Genomic DNA, 16,111 nt, shown 5'->3' on the forward strand with positions numbered 1-16,111 from the left:
GCTCTGTCATAACCTCACATGGTCTCTCCTATCATTGCTATGCAGACGACACACAATTAATCTTCTCCTTTCCCCCTTCTGATGACCAGGTGGCGAATCGCATCTCTGCATGTCTGGCAGACATATCAGTGTGGATGACGGATCACCACCTCAAGCTGAACCTCGGCAAGACGGAGCTGCTCTTCCTCCCGGGGAAGGACTGCCCGTTCCATGATCTCGCCATCACGGTTGACAACTCCATTGTTTCCTCCTCCCAGAGCGCTAAGAACCTTGGCGTGATCCTGGACAACACCCTGTCGTTCTCAACTAACATCAAGGCGGTGGCCCGTTCCTGTAGGTTCATGCTCTACAACATCCGCAGAGTACGCCCCTGCCTCACACAGGAAGCGGCGCAGGTCCTAATCCAGGCACTTGTCATCTCCCGTCTGGATTACTGCAACTCGCTGTTGGCTGGGCTCCCTGCCTGTGCCATTAAACCCCTACAACTCATCCAGAACGCCGCAGCCCGTCTGGTGTTCAACCTTCCCAAGTTCTCTCACGTCACCCCGCTCCTCCGCTCTCTCCACTGGCTTCCAGTTGAAGCTCGCATCCGCTACAAGACCATGGTGCTTGCCTACGGAGCTGTGAGGGGAACGGCACCACAGTACCTCCAGGCTCTGATCAGGCCCTACACCCAAACAAGGGCACTGCGTTCATCCACCTCTGGCCTGCTCGCCTCCCTACCACTGAGGAAGTACAGTTCCCGCTCAGCCCAGTCAAAACTGTTCGCTGCTCTGGCCCCCCAATGGTGGAACAAACTCCCTCACGACGCCAGGACAGCGGAGTCAATCACCACCTTCCGGAGACACCTGAAACCCCACCTCTTCAAGGAATACCTAGGATAGGATAAAGCAATCCTTCTCACCCCCCCCCTTAAATGATTTAGATGCACTATTGTAAAGTGGCTGTTCCACTGGATGTCAGAAGGTGAATTCACCAATTTGTAAGTCGCTCTGGATAAGAGCGTCTGCTAAATGACTTAAATGTAAATGTAAATGTAAAATATCATCATGGCTGCCTCTGCATGCATGCAATACACCCTCCAGATTTATGCTGCAGTCATTTCATCAGAGATTATATATCAGTCCCTCCAGGATTTTGCAGGGATTTTTGTTATATTTGCGGGCAGAAATGCTTGATTCTGCTGCTACAATTCTGAAATTTTGCATGGCAATATGCAATGATTTTATCCAATTGTCACGCAAATGTGCCGATGAGGGGGATATAGTTTGTTGACGTGTGGCTTGATTGAACTGCTGTGATGGGTCAGTTTTGTGCAATAATATTGAGAGGATTTGACTGTTTTATGCAGAAATAGTGTGAGATTGGTAAAATTTGCAAGCCCTCACATTGAGATCACAGAATTGCAGAATCCTGGAGGCACTGATATATGATAATTCCGATTGATTCATACTATGACAGATCATCAGTTTATGAACTCTACGGGTTTGGAGAGGCACTTCTCACTATCATGCCTGTTGGTTTGTGGCCTCTCTATCACTCCCTCTCTGCCTGTTTGTCTGTTCATGATAACAACAAACAAAGTCTTAACACATGGAACACACTTTCTTGACCCATAATTACTGTGATGAAGTTCAAGACCTTAAAGCACTCACATTTTCCAGATAGTTTGCCAGGAGTGATGTGCAGGCAGTTTCCAAGAACCTTACTTACAGTCATTTGAACTTCTTTGAATAAACCTCGTGTCCTCTTTCTTTCTGTTCTTGACTAGTAGCACATTAATTAGACAGTGATTGTGCAATTAATTGTGAAGCTAGCAAGTATTCTTGGCCTCAAAACATTCACTATCAGTTTTTCACACAGTCAGAACTACCCAGCGTTAGCGTGGGTAATGTGCAATCACTGGAGAACAAACTGGATGAGCTCCTGTTTGAGGCTATCCTATCAATGGGACCTGAAACACTGTAATATCTTATGTTTCTTGTGGCTGAATGAGGACATGAATATACCAGTCAAAAGTTTGGACACACCTACTAATTCAAGGGTTTTTCTTTGTTTTGACTATTTTCTAAGTGAATACATCAAAACTATGAAATAACATATATGGAATTATGTAGTAACCAAAAAAGTGTTAAACAAATCTAAATATATTTTATATTTGAGATTCTTCAAAGTAGCCACCCTTTGCCTTTATGACAGCTTTGCAAACTCTTGGCGTTCTCTCAACCAGCTCCATGATGTAGTTACCTGGAATGCATTTCAATTAACAGGTGTGCCTTGTTAAAAGATAATTTGTGGATTTTCTTTCCTTCTTAATGCATTTGAGCCAATCAGTTGTGACGATGTCTCGCTGGTTTTGCTATGCATTGTCAAGACCGAATGGTAAGATGAAGGGAGAAGGGGCGTGTCTCTTTGTTAACAACAGCTAGTGTGTGATCTCTAATTTTAATAAGGAAGTTTTAAGTTTTTGCTTACCTGATTTAGAATACCTCATAATAAGCTGCAGACTATACTATTTACCATGAGAATGTTCATCTATATTTTTCATAGCTGTCTGTTTAACACTACAAACTGATGCTGGCACTAAGACCACACTCAAAGAGCTGTATAGGACCATAAGCAAACAAGAAAATGCACATTCAGAGGTGGCATTTTTCATGGCCGGTGATTTTAATGCAGGGAAACTGAAGTCCATTTTAGCATGTCACCTGGTGAACTAGACAAAACCTCCAGGGGACAATGACACAACATCCCCAAAATGTCCTAAAAACGTCCTCTGGGACCAATCAGTAACTAGACAAAACTTCCAGGGGAACATGACACAATGTCTTTAGGCAACCATTTTGTGATGTGCCAGGGACGTCGTAGCGAATCATTATTGCTTGCAGGGTATCACCTGTAGCACATGTTCATAGCTATGAACTTATTTGAAAGGCTGGTCATGGTTCACATCATCCCAGACACCCTGGACCCCCCTAATTCGTATACCACCCCAACAGATCCACAGATGATGCAATTGCTATTGCACTCCACATTGCCATCGCCCACCTGGACAAAAGGGATACCTATGTAAGAATGCTGTTGAGCTCCCCCTCGTAGATTTTGCGGTGACATAGTGTCCCCATGAGTGACAGAACACTGAGCCAATCACTGAGCAACTAGAGAACATTACCAACCCCTACACTCTGTTTTTTTCTGCTTGCTGCCCCACCACTACAGAAAGCACTGAGCTCGGCTGAAACACTTGCATGTTGAAGCTGCTTAATAACTCAAGAAAGCAAAATAGAGACCATATTTGTATGCGGCTTTATTAACTCAAATGTTTTTTTTTTTTTTTTTACATTGTTTGCAAACTGATATGTGACATGTATTAATTCCAAAATAACATGCAAAACAGGCACACACAAAAAACGGTGGGGCTCAAAACAGGTGAGGTCACCCTGAATGAAGAGCTGCCACTTATAACAATAAATCATTTTTCAAATATTTAAAGTGGGAACTTTTGCTGTGGCAAGTCTTATTCATGAGGCCTACTCTGCACTTTTCAATAAATCGTCTTGCCTCGTGTGTTATAGGGCTACCTGACCTATCACCTCCCTTGGCTGCCTGTGAGATATTATGGGCCTTGACAATGAGAGACGTGGGTGGCCAAGCTATTGAGCAACAATACATTTAGCATATTGCGCTTTTAATGCACGGAATTGCGCAGGTTGGTCGATGCATGTGCGTGGTCGTGGACAGTGGTAGACTGTAGCCTATTTTTACCTGCCAAGGGCGCGCTGTGTCAAAACTGATAAGGCGCCAGCCAATGAGCGTTGGTCAATCTCACTGATTATTTTTCAACTAGGCCTTCTACAGACAGTGAACTGCATTACGTATTCGGACATGGCTGAATCAGGAGAAGGCGAAGATGAAATCCAATTTCTACGTACGGTAAGTAGGCTAATGCTACGTAGTATTTAACTCTGGTGGTGGCATTTGCGGCAAAGTTGGAAGAAGGTTGGGTTTTGCAGGGCATCGATACGGTAGCCAGAAAAATAAACATTTACAGGTGTATTATAATAATCACTGGGACGTTTGGCCACAATTGTCAAGTGTAACGTTACATGCCTTTTTAGTTGTTATTAACTTTTTCCCACGGTCACTCACTTGTTTGAAAGTTACTTAAACAAAGAAGAAAAGCCAAACCTTAGTTTCTACTCTAAACTCTATCACGAAAAGAAACTTTGTCTATTTGAAAGTTATTAGGATGTATTGAATGGCTATTACTTGTCTTTAAAACGAACTGTGTGTTGGCTACCATGACATGTTTAGTTTGTTAAGGAAATAAGAGTTACAGAATTGTTACTCTCTCTATTGCTCTCCTCTCATTTGAGCGAATAACAACAACCATTTGTCTCTTTTTCTGTCACTCTGACAAATTAATTGTTAACCTTTACTCCACATTCAAACTCATTAACCTATTTTTGTAGAAATGTATTCGTTTATTTATTTTTTCTGTTCAACTACATGGGTTTACAGTAAATTGAGCTTAAGTGTTTGTTCTATTTTTAACTGTATTTTCAATCACAGAGAATGATGGAGGCCTATCATTCTGTGTGGTTGTGTGTGAGTCCTCTCAGGGCTTGGTATCTCAGCTCTCTGATAAAGACATGTCATTAGTGGAGTGCTGGTTGATGCTGTGTGGGACAGTCACATGCTTCGGTTGGCTGGTGAGGGCTATGGTGACAGGTACTGGAGAGGGCATTTTGGTCTCTCAGCCCATACTAAAAGTTTCAGAAACTAAGTATGCAGTTCATTTTCAGTGTTTCCCCTATGATTGTTGTCAGCAGTGGTGTCAAAGTTGAGAGAACATTTGCCAAGGGGCAGAAAGAACATGTGCAGTTTAAAGCTAATTTCCTGCAATTCTACACATTTTGTCATGGCTTACGCGGTGTTCTTTCAGTGCCTTCATAAAATATTCCAACAAAGAATGCCTAAATTTAAAATATATTGAGATTTTTTGTCTCTGGTGTACACAATACCCTATAATGTCAAAGTTGAATTAGGTTTTTATAAATGTGTACAAATTCATTAAAAATGAAAAGCTGAAATGTCTTGAGTCAATAAGTATTCAACCCCTTTGTTATGGCAAGCCTAAATAAGTTCATCAGTAAAAATGTGCTTAACAAGTCACATAATAAGTTGCATGGATTTACTCCCTGTGCAGTAATAGTGTTTAACATGATTTTTTAATTACTCCCTCATCTCTTTACCCCACATATACAATTATCTGTAACGTCTCCCAGTCGAGGAGTTAATTTCAAACAAAGATTCAACCACAAAGAACAGGGAGGTTTTCCAGTGCCTCGCAAAGAAGGGCACCTATTGGTAGAAGGGTACAAATTTTTAAAAAAGCAGACATTGAATATCCCTTTGAGCAGGGTGAAGTTATTAATTACAATTTGGATGGACTATCAATACACACAGTAACCACAAAGAGACAGGCGGCCTTCCTAACATAGTGGCCGGAGAGGAAGGAAACTGCTCAGGGATTTCACCATGAGGCCAATGGTAACTTTAAAATGACTGTGATAGAAGAAAACTGAGGATGGATCAACAACATTGTAGTTACACCATAATATTAACCTAATGGACAGAGTGAAAAGAAGGAAGCCTGTAAAGAATAAAAATATTCCAAAACATGCATCTTGTTTGCGACAAGCCACTAAAGTTCTAATGCAAAAAATGTGGGAATGCAATTAACTTTTTTCCCTGAATACAAAGTTATATGTTTGGGGAAAATCCAATCCAATAGATTACGGAGTACCACTCTCCACATTTTCAAGCATAGTGGTATCTGCGTATGCTTGTAATTGTTGGGGAGTTTTTCAGGAGAAAAAATAAATGGAATGGAGCTAAGCAACAGCAAAATCCTAGAGGAAAACCTGGTTCAGTCTGCTTTCCACAAGACACTGGGAAATGAATTCACCTTTCAGCAGGACAGTAACCTGAGTTGCTTACCAAGAAGACAGTGAATGTTCCTGACTGTCCGAGTTACAGTTTTGACTTAAATCAACTTGAAAATCTATGGCAAGACAGGAAAATGGTTGTCTAGCAATGATCAACAACCAATTTGACAGAGCTTGAAGAATTTTGAAAATAATAATGGGCAAATGTTGCACAATCCAGCTCTTAAGAAACTTACCCAGAAAAACTCACAGATGTAATCGCTGCCAAAGGTGCTTCAAAAAATTATTGACTCAGGAGTGTGAATACTGTATTTCTGGTTTTAGTCATTTAAGTTTACACTGAACACATTTGACCAACTATTATATTTTTTTACCATGTTTTTTGGAGGGGTGGCAATAATTTAGAAGTGGCGGCCCGCTGCTTTTAAATTAATATGGGGAAAAACTGATTTGGCTGTGGCCCTTATCTCTGCTCGTAAAGAACTTGTGATGGGCCATGTTAGCCTCTCTGCCCTGACCTGACTTACTCTGCAATGCATGATTGAGGTTAGGATCCAATTCAGACCCTTCGAAAGCTTATGGGATATTGACCATTTTTTATTTATGGCCTGAGTGAAAAGGGCATTCTTGACCCCAGCCAGCTCTGAGCCCTATTCCTTATTCAGTTGGGTCCCTAAGTGGTTCTACTGTGCAGCGGGACTGATAAAGTCCAGAGGTTGCTGATAGTAGAGTGGAATGGAGTGTGAGGTGTCAGACAACACAGTGACACCTCAATGGTGGCATCATGCCCTGGGAACTGAGAGGTGTTCCACTCTGGCTGCTAGTCCCTCCTCTCCAGTCTCTCAGCTCTCCTTATATGGCCGTGACCTGATTTTAGGGTTAATCACTCACTGTTATACAATGTTGAAGTCGTGTCTAAGTTCATTTTACAGCATGAAATTATTTCTGTCAGTTTCATTGGATGTTTTTTTAGGTGAAAACAACTAGCTCACAATATTTATTAACAGCGATGTGGTCTACTATGTGCCCCTGCCTCTGACAGAATGATGAGGTGGTGCTGCAGTGCATCTTCACATCCCAACAGGAGCATCTGAAACTGTGCCTGGCTGCAGAGGGCTTTGGCTGCAGACTCTGCTGTCTGGAGTCCACCTCCAACTGCAAGGTAAAGCTTCATCCCACAGCATGGTCTTTGGAATCAGAGAATGCCAGATCAGAGGATTGATAAGAGTCTGATTAATCAGGAGTATGTGCACTGTGTTCCCCAGAATGTTCCTCCAGACCTGTCGGTGTGTTCCTTTGTGCTGGCCCAGTGTCTGTCTGTCAGAGCTCTGCAGGAGATGCTGGCTAACAGGGAGGACCAAGCAGCAGGGGTGAGTTAACAGCTTGGGTCTCATTCTAGCCTAACTATAATGGATTTCTGTGAAGTCATGGTTCATGGTTGTGTTCTAATAAGAGCTGTAGTTATGTTGTGTTGTGCAGGCTGGTCAGGGAGGTGGTCATCGCACCCTCCTCTACGGTCATGCTGTACTGCTCATACACTCCTACAGCAGGATGGTGAGCTTTCTCAACCAATCACTGTATCTCTCTGGAGAACTAAGACTTTTAATATTGGTTGTGTAAATCCCATGAGGAAACCTGTGTGTTTGATTATGCTGTTTATTCCAGTCATAAGGGGTTGTTCAAGGTTTAAATTGACCTTTCTATGTTTTCTTCTTCTTCAGTATCTTTGCTGTTTGTCCACATCCCAGTCTTCGACAGATAAGCTAGCGTTTGATGTTGGTCTGCAGGATGATAAAACAGGTATTTCACATCATTTTAAAGATGTGTTCCAGTGCTTGGTGGAACATCAGAAAGTGCTTGTTTTTGATGAGGCCCTTTGTTCTGGCAATCAACAACAGTCCTTACAAATTACCTGTGTGTCCAGGTGAGGCATGCTGGTGGACCATTCACCCTGCATCCAAGCAGAGGTCAGAGGGGGAGAAGGTCCGTGTCGGGGACGACCTCATCCTGGTCAGTGTGTCATCTGAGAGATACCTGGTGAGTTACCAGAGAAGTGCATGAAGAGATATAAAGAGATGGCAGACAAGGCAGGTACCCTTCAAAGAGGAGAGAAATAGCTAACGTGCTAATGTTTGAATAAACTTCAATCGTGTCTGAAATAGACCCCAGAATAATAGCAGCCACTTTATGGATGGTTTATTTAGAAACAGTTTCCATTATGTGAAATCCTTGTTAATCCTGATCTCTCTTGATTCTCCATAACTGTCATGATCTTGTTAAGGCTCTTGTCTTGGTTGTTTCCCTGCAGCATTTGTCCTATGGGAGTGTGATAGACAATACGAGTGAGAGTGGCAGCCTTATTGTGGACGCAGCCTTCCAGCAGACCCTCTGGAGGGTCGCCCCCATCTGTTCTGGGAGTGGAGTTGCTCAAGGCAGGTTACCTCTTTCTGTCATTACAAAGAACACCATCTAAATGCACATTACAACCCCTGCCATTTTGGGAGTGTACTGTATATGGGATATTATTACGTGTTATTTCTTGATTGTAATCCTTGACTTTCCTTTGTGTGCTAATCGTAGGGTATCTGAAGGGTGGGGACACATTGAGGCTGCTGCATGGACACACAGACGAATGTCTGACTGTCCCGTCTACAGATCAGGGGGAGGAGCTACGCAAGTAAGTCCCAGAATCACACCCATACACTTGACCAAGCATTTTGATTATTTAAATGCTCCCAATCATTTACTCAGGCAAGCCTATGCTCTCTCATCGCTCGTTCTCTTGCACTCTCTCATTTCCTTAGGGTGGTGCACTACGAGGGTGGAGCAGTGTCCAGTCATGCCCGCTCTCTCTGGAGGCTGGAGATCCTTCGTGTAGCGTAAGTCTCTCACATCTTTTCCCCATACCTTTCATAGAGATTTTCCAAATCCACCCCATAAAATTCAGGCATGTGTATCTGTGGTCGTTAAAGATACGCTCACTTGTATTTGGTCAGGTAGAGTGGTAACGGTAAGATGAGGCAAAAATAATCATAAGATTTGAGTGCGGACAGCATTCTTCCCTTTCCTTAGCGCTGCTGCCATAACTCCATGCACTTACTGCATACTGACTGAGCTCTAGCTGACTGAGCATATCAACTATTTCCAACAGCTGGAGTAGTAGCCACACACGCTGGGGTCAGCCATTCAGGCTCCGCCATGTCACCACAGGGAGGTACTTGAGTCTGACTGAGGAGAGAGGCCTTCACCTGGTGGACAGGGAGAGGGCCGACGTGACGTCCACATCCTTCTGCTTCCGACCCTCCAAGGTCTGAGGTCAAATGCCAAATTCATAGTTTTTTGCCTACCCCAAATAGATGGGCCAAATCGGATAACCAGTGGTGTCAATTGTTGGTGTTGATCAGAATTACAATTCCATATCACTCTTTAGGAGAAGCTAGAATGTGGCCCAAAGAAGGACACTGATGGTATGGGTGCCTCAGAGATCAAGTATGGAGACTCCTTGTGCTACGTCCAGCATGTGGACTCTGGTCTGTGGCTCACCTACCAAGCCATTGATGCCAAGTGTGCCCGCTTGGGAGCGGTGCAGCGCAAGGTAATATAATGTATTTTTCCAGTACTCATTTCTGCTGAACTTCATCACACTGTAGGCTTTCTCAGTATTTGAGTCATTGCTTGGACATATGCGTAGCTCTTAGTTGTTGACTTTTTTTCCTGTTAAATGTGTACTATATAGTGATTTATTGTCACATTGTCCTATGACCTTTTCTCCAGGCCATTATGCACAGTGAGGGTCACATGGATGATGGTCTGAGCCTGTCACGTTCTCAGTGGGAGGAGTCCCATACGGCCAGACTCATCCGCAGCACCGTCCTCCTCTTCACAGGCTTCATCAGGTAGGCCATCATACAGCCCTCTGAAACCTGGCTAACTGGGTTCCCCCGGAGAGGGATTTAGTTGAGGTAACAGTGTGATTGGTTGAGCGTGCAGAGTGTAAATGATGGAGCCATGGTGTAGTGGCCATTTGGGCTCGTATTAGCAAGGCCTGGACAAAAAATCTATACATTTGGAAATTTAAAATGTTCTAATTTAATATTTTCTATCTTCTCTCAATCTCCTCTCTTGTTTTTAGGAGACTTGATGGTCTCAGTCAGCGAGCGAACATCCCCTCCTTCAACCTGCCACTGGGAACAGTGGCCCTAAGTTTGCAGGATCTGATTGGCTACTTCCAGCCACCTGGGGAGGGGCTAGGACATGAGGCTAGGCAGAACAGTGTGCGAGCTCTGAAGAACAGACAGAATCTATTTCAAGAGGAGGTAATAGTGGATTTATTTAGCCTTGGGGCCCTTGAATCTATTGTCTATAGAAGTGCCATGACAAAATATGTTTTCTGCATTTGTATGGTTCAAGGATGTTTTTGTTTGGAAGTGCTAATTTATCTCTTTCTCTTTCAGGGGGTCATTGGTTTAGTTCTTGACTGCATTGACCGTTTACACCTATACAGCAGTGCCTCTCATTTTGCTGCAGCTGCTGGGAAGGAGGCAGGAGATGACTGGGAGAACATCCTCAACTCCTTCTATGAACTACTGGGTGAGAATGACCCACTCAGCATCAAATATTCTGTATAAGAACTTCATGCACCCCACATTTGAGTGACTTTAAAAAGTATGCTTGGGAAATCTGTACAGATCTACAAGTAATCCTACAATCACATACTTTGTTTTCTATTCCCCTCCAGCTGCTCTTATCAGGGGAAATCGCAAGAACTGTGCCCAGTTCTCAGGCTCCCTGGACTGGCTGGTGAGCAGACTGGAGAGACTGGAGGCCTCCACTGGTCAGTGCATAACTTTGGGGTTCTACTTTTACCCATGACCTCTTAGGACAAGAATGGTCCCTTTCAGAAAAACCACATGATTTCACGTGAAAACATGTGTTTTTGGAACACTTCACATGTGATCACGTGATATACATGTGTTTTTTCCATAAAGGGGTGACACACATTAGATTTTACATGTAGATGCTGCCACTAAGTTGTGTCTGTTGTGTAGGTGTCTTGGAGGTTTTACACTGTGTCCTTGTGGAGAGTCCTGAGACTCTCAACTTTATAAGGGAAGGACACATTAAATCCATCATCTCTCTACTCGATAAGCATGGGCGGAACCATAAGGTACATACACTACAGTACCATTTCTCTGTTAAATAATTGTTTTATTGACATATTAACCTGTGTATGGTTTTATCCCAGGTCCTGGATGTGCTGTGTTCTCTTTGTGTGTGTCATGGTATGGCAGTGCGTTCCAACCAGCATCTGATCTGTGATAATCTGCTACCAGAGCGAGACCTGCTTCTCCAGACTCGCCTCGTCAACCAGGTCACAAGGTACACAACCATTATTCACCCTCTGACTCACACTGACATTTCCATTTGTTAATACATACAGTTGAAGTAAGAAGTTTACATACACCTTAGCCAAATACATTTAAACTCAGTTTTTCACAATTCCTGACATTTAATCCTTGTAAAAATTCCCTGTCATTTAGGATCACCACTTTATTCTAAGAATGTGAAATGTCAGAAAAATAGTTGAGAGAATGATTTCTCAGCTTTCTGTCTTTCATCACATTCCCAGTGGGTTAGAAGTTTACATACACTCAATTAGTATTTGGTAGCATTGCCTTTAAATTGTTTAACTTGAGTCAAACGTTTTGGGTAGCCTTCCCACAATAAGAATTGTGGCCCATTCCTCCTGACAGAGCTGGTGTAAATGAGTCAGGTTTGTAGGCCTCCTTTCTTGCACACGCTTTTTCAGTTCTGCCCACACATTTTCTATAGGGTTGAGGTCAGGGCTTTGTGATGGCCACTCCAATACCTTGACTTTGTTGTCTTGAAGATATTTTTCCACAACTTTGGAAGTATGCGTCGGGTCATTGTCCATTTGGAAGACCCATTTGTGACCAAGCTTTAACTTCCTGACTGATGTCTTGGGATGTTGCTTCAATATATCCACATAATTTTCCTGCCTCATGATGCTGTCTATTTTGTGAAGTGCACCAGTCCCACCTGCAACAAAGCACCCCCACAACATGATGCTGCCACTTCCGTGCTTCACGGTTGGGATGTGGTTCTTCGGCTTGCAAGCATCCCCCTTTGTCCTTCAAACATAACGCTGGTCATTATGGCTAAACAGTTCTATTTTTGTTTCATCAGACCAGGGGACATTTCCCCCTAAAAGAATGATCTTTGTGCGGTTGCAAACCGTAGTCTGGCTTTTTTATGGTGGTTTTGGAGCAGTGGCTTTTTCCTTGTTGAGTGGACTTTCAGGATATGTTGATATAGGACTCGTTTTACTGTGGATATAGATACTTTTGTACCCGTTTAATCCAGCATCTTCACAAGGTCCTTTGCTGTTGTTCTGGGATTGATTTGCACTTTTCGCACCAAAGTACGTTCATCTCTAGGAGACAAAACGCTTCTCATTCATGAGCGGTATGATGGCTGCGTGGTCCCATGGTGTTTATACTTGCTCACTATTGTTTGTACAGATGAACGTGGTACCTTCAGTTGTTTGGAAATTGTTCCCAAGGATCAACCAGACTTCTGGAGGTCTAAACAAAAAATCTGATGTCTTGGCGGTTTCTTTTGATTTTCCCATGATGTCAAGCAAAGAGGCACTGAGTTTGAAGGTAAGCCTTGAAATACATCCACAGGTACACCCCCAATTGAATCAAATGATGTCAATTAGCCTATCATGAGTTTCTAAAGCCATGACATCATTTTCTGGAATTTTTCAAGCTGTTTGAAGGCACAGTCAACTTAGTGCATGTAAACTTCTGACCCACTGGAATTGTGATACAGTGAATTATAAGTGAAATAATCTGTAAACAATTGTTGGAAAAATTACTTGTGTCATGCACAAAGTAGATATCCTAACCGACTTACCAAAAACTATAGTTTCTTAACAAGACATTTGTGGAGTGGTTGCGAAACGAGTTTTAAATCACTCCAACCTAAGTGTATGTAAACTTCTGACTTCAACTGTACATTATATTCCCAAGTATTGCCATGGCTATTTAAAGAAAAACAGCTTTTGTGAAAGTGTCACCTAAACACCTTATTTCGTTACTTGTAAATTGTGACTAGTAATTTGACAGGATCTCAGCTGTCAATGATTTATGGATTTAGTGAAACCAAATCATGACATTCTGTTGATTAACCATTTATAATTCAGAAATGACAAGGGATGTTTTTGTGGTAGTAAACTACCTTATATTTTAATATATATAATTTTTTATTCCTTCTCACCACCCTTCTCTGTTTCTGTCAATTCACCATTACTTAGGAAACCACCCGGTGAAGATTTTCCCTTTCTTATCCTTGATATTCTCTTTTTCCATTTCAACACTTGACTGCTCTTCATCTTCTGAGCTTTCAAAGGCAGATTCACAAGCAACGTCTCTGTCACTCCCACAGCTCTTCATTTTTTCACAGCTCACCTGCTCCTTCTCTCTGCTCTTAATGCTCCCACAGCACTTGTCAATCTTCCTCTTCTTAAATGTTGTCCTGCTTTGCTTGGTCCCCCCATCTCCTCTCCTTCATTTTCATTACTTTTTCTCCGTCCCTGCAAGGCTCAGATGCTCCCTCCATCTCTCTCACCATCACTTATTTCTCTAGAAGTCTCAGCCTCTTCTTATCTCTTCCGCCATTTTCTCCATCTCCAACCTCCTCTTTTCTTCTTGTACCCTTTGATCGAGGGAACTCTACATATCTTTCTGGAGACCATCCCTCTTCCTGCCCAACTACCTCTTTATCTTCTTCTCCCTTTTTTAGTTTCTCTCTCTCCATTTCTGCCCCGTCTCCCTGATCTCGGCAATAGTCTCAATTTCACTCATTCTCCTGTCTTCTCTGTCTCCTTCCCTCTACCTTCTTCTCTCGTTCTGTCACACTTTCCTCCCGTCCCACCAACTCCTTTTTCAGCTCGTCCACCATCTACAACCGACAGGGTGCGCTCACTCTCGTAGTGCTATTGCATTAATGTTTTAAAATTACACTGTGATATTGCACTGGGTCATGTTGCCATAGACACTTTTTTTCTACAGTTACTTTGTCAACAATCTCGTGACAACATTCTGACATAATGTTTGATAACCATGACTATAGTTCTGTGCAGCGTTATACACGTCATAAAAATATTTAAGGGATAATCAATGATGGTCTATGCGTTCTCTGGAACATGATGAATGCCGTGGAGTCTAACCAACTTTCCACAGAGTTGCATTATTTTCCAGAGAACGCATAGAGCCCTGAGTTGATTATCCCTTTTATACCATGGCTATAATTTAACACATTTGCCACTAGAAATGTGTTCATTTGCAGGTAGAAATGTGTTCAACATCCACTGTAGCTAACAGGTTTCTAGATAGTGACAGTTTTTGCCTTGGTTATCAAACAAACAGACCTGCTAGTTTTGCTAACCATCAATCAAATGGCAATAATGTTTTCAGTTTTACTTTTGCTTTCAAAAGCAGCTTAGACATAGAACATGTATGAGCTACAGCCATTGAATTGTGCAGTACAATATACCGTGCGTTATAGGGAGATAATGCATGCTCCAAATTGCCCTTCAATCCAATCAGAAATGAGTATTCAACAATGCCATGTTATAAAATTATATGATATGGTACACATTTCAGAGATGTCGTGAAAGTAATGATGACCATACCAATGCCAGTGACCACACTTACATCCTTCACCATCAAATATACGATGAGAATTTGATTGCAATTAGTTATCATATTTTTAGGATAATTTAAATATGATAATATGAAACCATGTGGCTAAGGAAATATAAAATGCCATCAGGAAGAGAGCAGAACTGCTGTTTTCCTGCGATTAGAAGTATTGTTGTACATTGAGTGCTTGTCAGAATGCATATTTCCCTCCCTATGGCACTTGTAACTTGAATGCGCCTCGAGAGGAATATTTCTCTCATAGAACACACAACAAGCTGACTAGGTAAATAGATAAACTATTCTACAATGGGGTTGTCAGATTTGTTTTATTCATTACTCGTTTTGTTTGCAGAGGAAAAGTAAATGTGGACTGTTGTAGCTACTTCAAAGCGCCTCGGCAGAAATATAAGTTAACCTCTTGAAACTCCCCATCCCGGATCCGGGATTGTGACTAAGCCTCAGGCTCATTAGCATAACGCAACGTTAACGATTTCTGAAAATCGCAAATAAAATTAAAATAATGCGTTTGCTCTCAAGCTTAGCCTTTTCTTAACAACACTGTCATCTCAGATTTTCAAAATATGCTTTTGAACCATAGAAATGGACTAATTTGTGTAAGAGTATGCAAAGCTAGCATAGCATTTTGTGTAGCATGTAGCACGCAACATTTTCACAAAAGCCAGATAACCAAATAAATAAAATAATTTACCTTTGAAGAGCTTCTGATGTTTTCAATGAGGAGACTCCCAGCCACATACCAAATGCGCAGTGTTTCCTGAAAGTGTCTGTGTGTAGGAGAAATCGTTCCGTTTTCTACATTGCGCCTGGCTACCGAAACGAACCGAAAATGCAGTCACCTACAACGTGAAACTTTTTCCGGATTAACTACATAATATCGACCGAAACATGGCAAACGTTGTTTGGAATCAATCCTCAAGGTGTTTTTTCACATATCTCTTCATTGACATGCAGTTCTTGGAAGCTTGCTTTCTCTCTCTGCCCCATGGAAAAATACTGGCAGGTGACTTTTGCGCACCAATTTCGGCGCAGGACACCGGGCGGACACGTGGTAAATGTGGTCTCTTATGGTCAATCTTCCAACGATCTGCCTACAAATACGTCACAATGCTGCAGACACCTTGGGGAAACGACAGAAAGGGCAGACTCATTCCTCTTGCGTTCACAGCCATATAAGGAGATCATGAAAGACAGAGCCTCAAAAATCCTTGTCATTTCCTGGATGCCAAGTCATCTTGGTTTTGCCTGAAGCTCACGTTCTAGGGCACGCACAGAGAAGATATTTGTATTTCTGGACACGTCAGAGTGTTTTCTTTCGAACAGTAGCAATTATATGCATAGTTGAGCATCTTTTTGTGACAAAATATCTTGTTTAAAACGGGAACGTTTTTCTTCCAAAAATGAAATAGCGCC

General features: G+C 42.3%; 1 pseudogene; it reads left to right on the forward strand.

The window, feature by feature from the left end:
- Positions 1-3,885: 3,885 nt before the first annotated feature.
- Positions 3,886-16,111, forward strand: part of LOC135511080 (ryanodine receptor 2-like) — a 93,351-nt pseudogene continuing 81,125 nt past the window's right edge.

This window comes from Oncorhynchus masou, chromosome 23 (genome assembly GCF_036934945.1).
Source record: "Oncorhynchus masou masou isolate Uvic2021 chromosome 23, UVic_Omas_1.1, whole genome shotgun sequence".
In the NCBI taxonomy this organism is placed as follows: domain Eukaryota; kingdom Metazoa; phylum Chordata; class Actinopteri; order Salmoniformes; family Salmonidae; genus Oncorhynchus; species Oncorhynchus masou.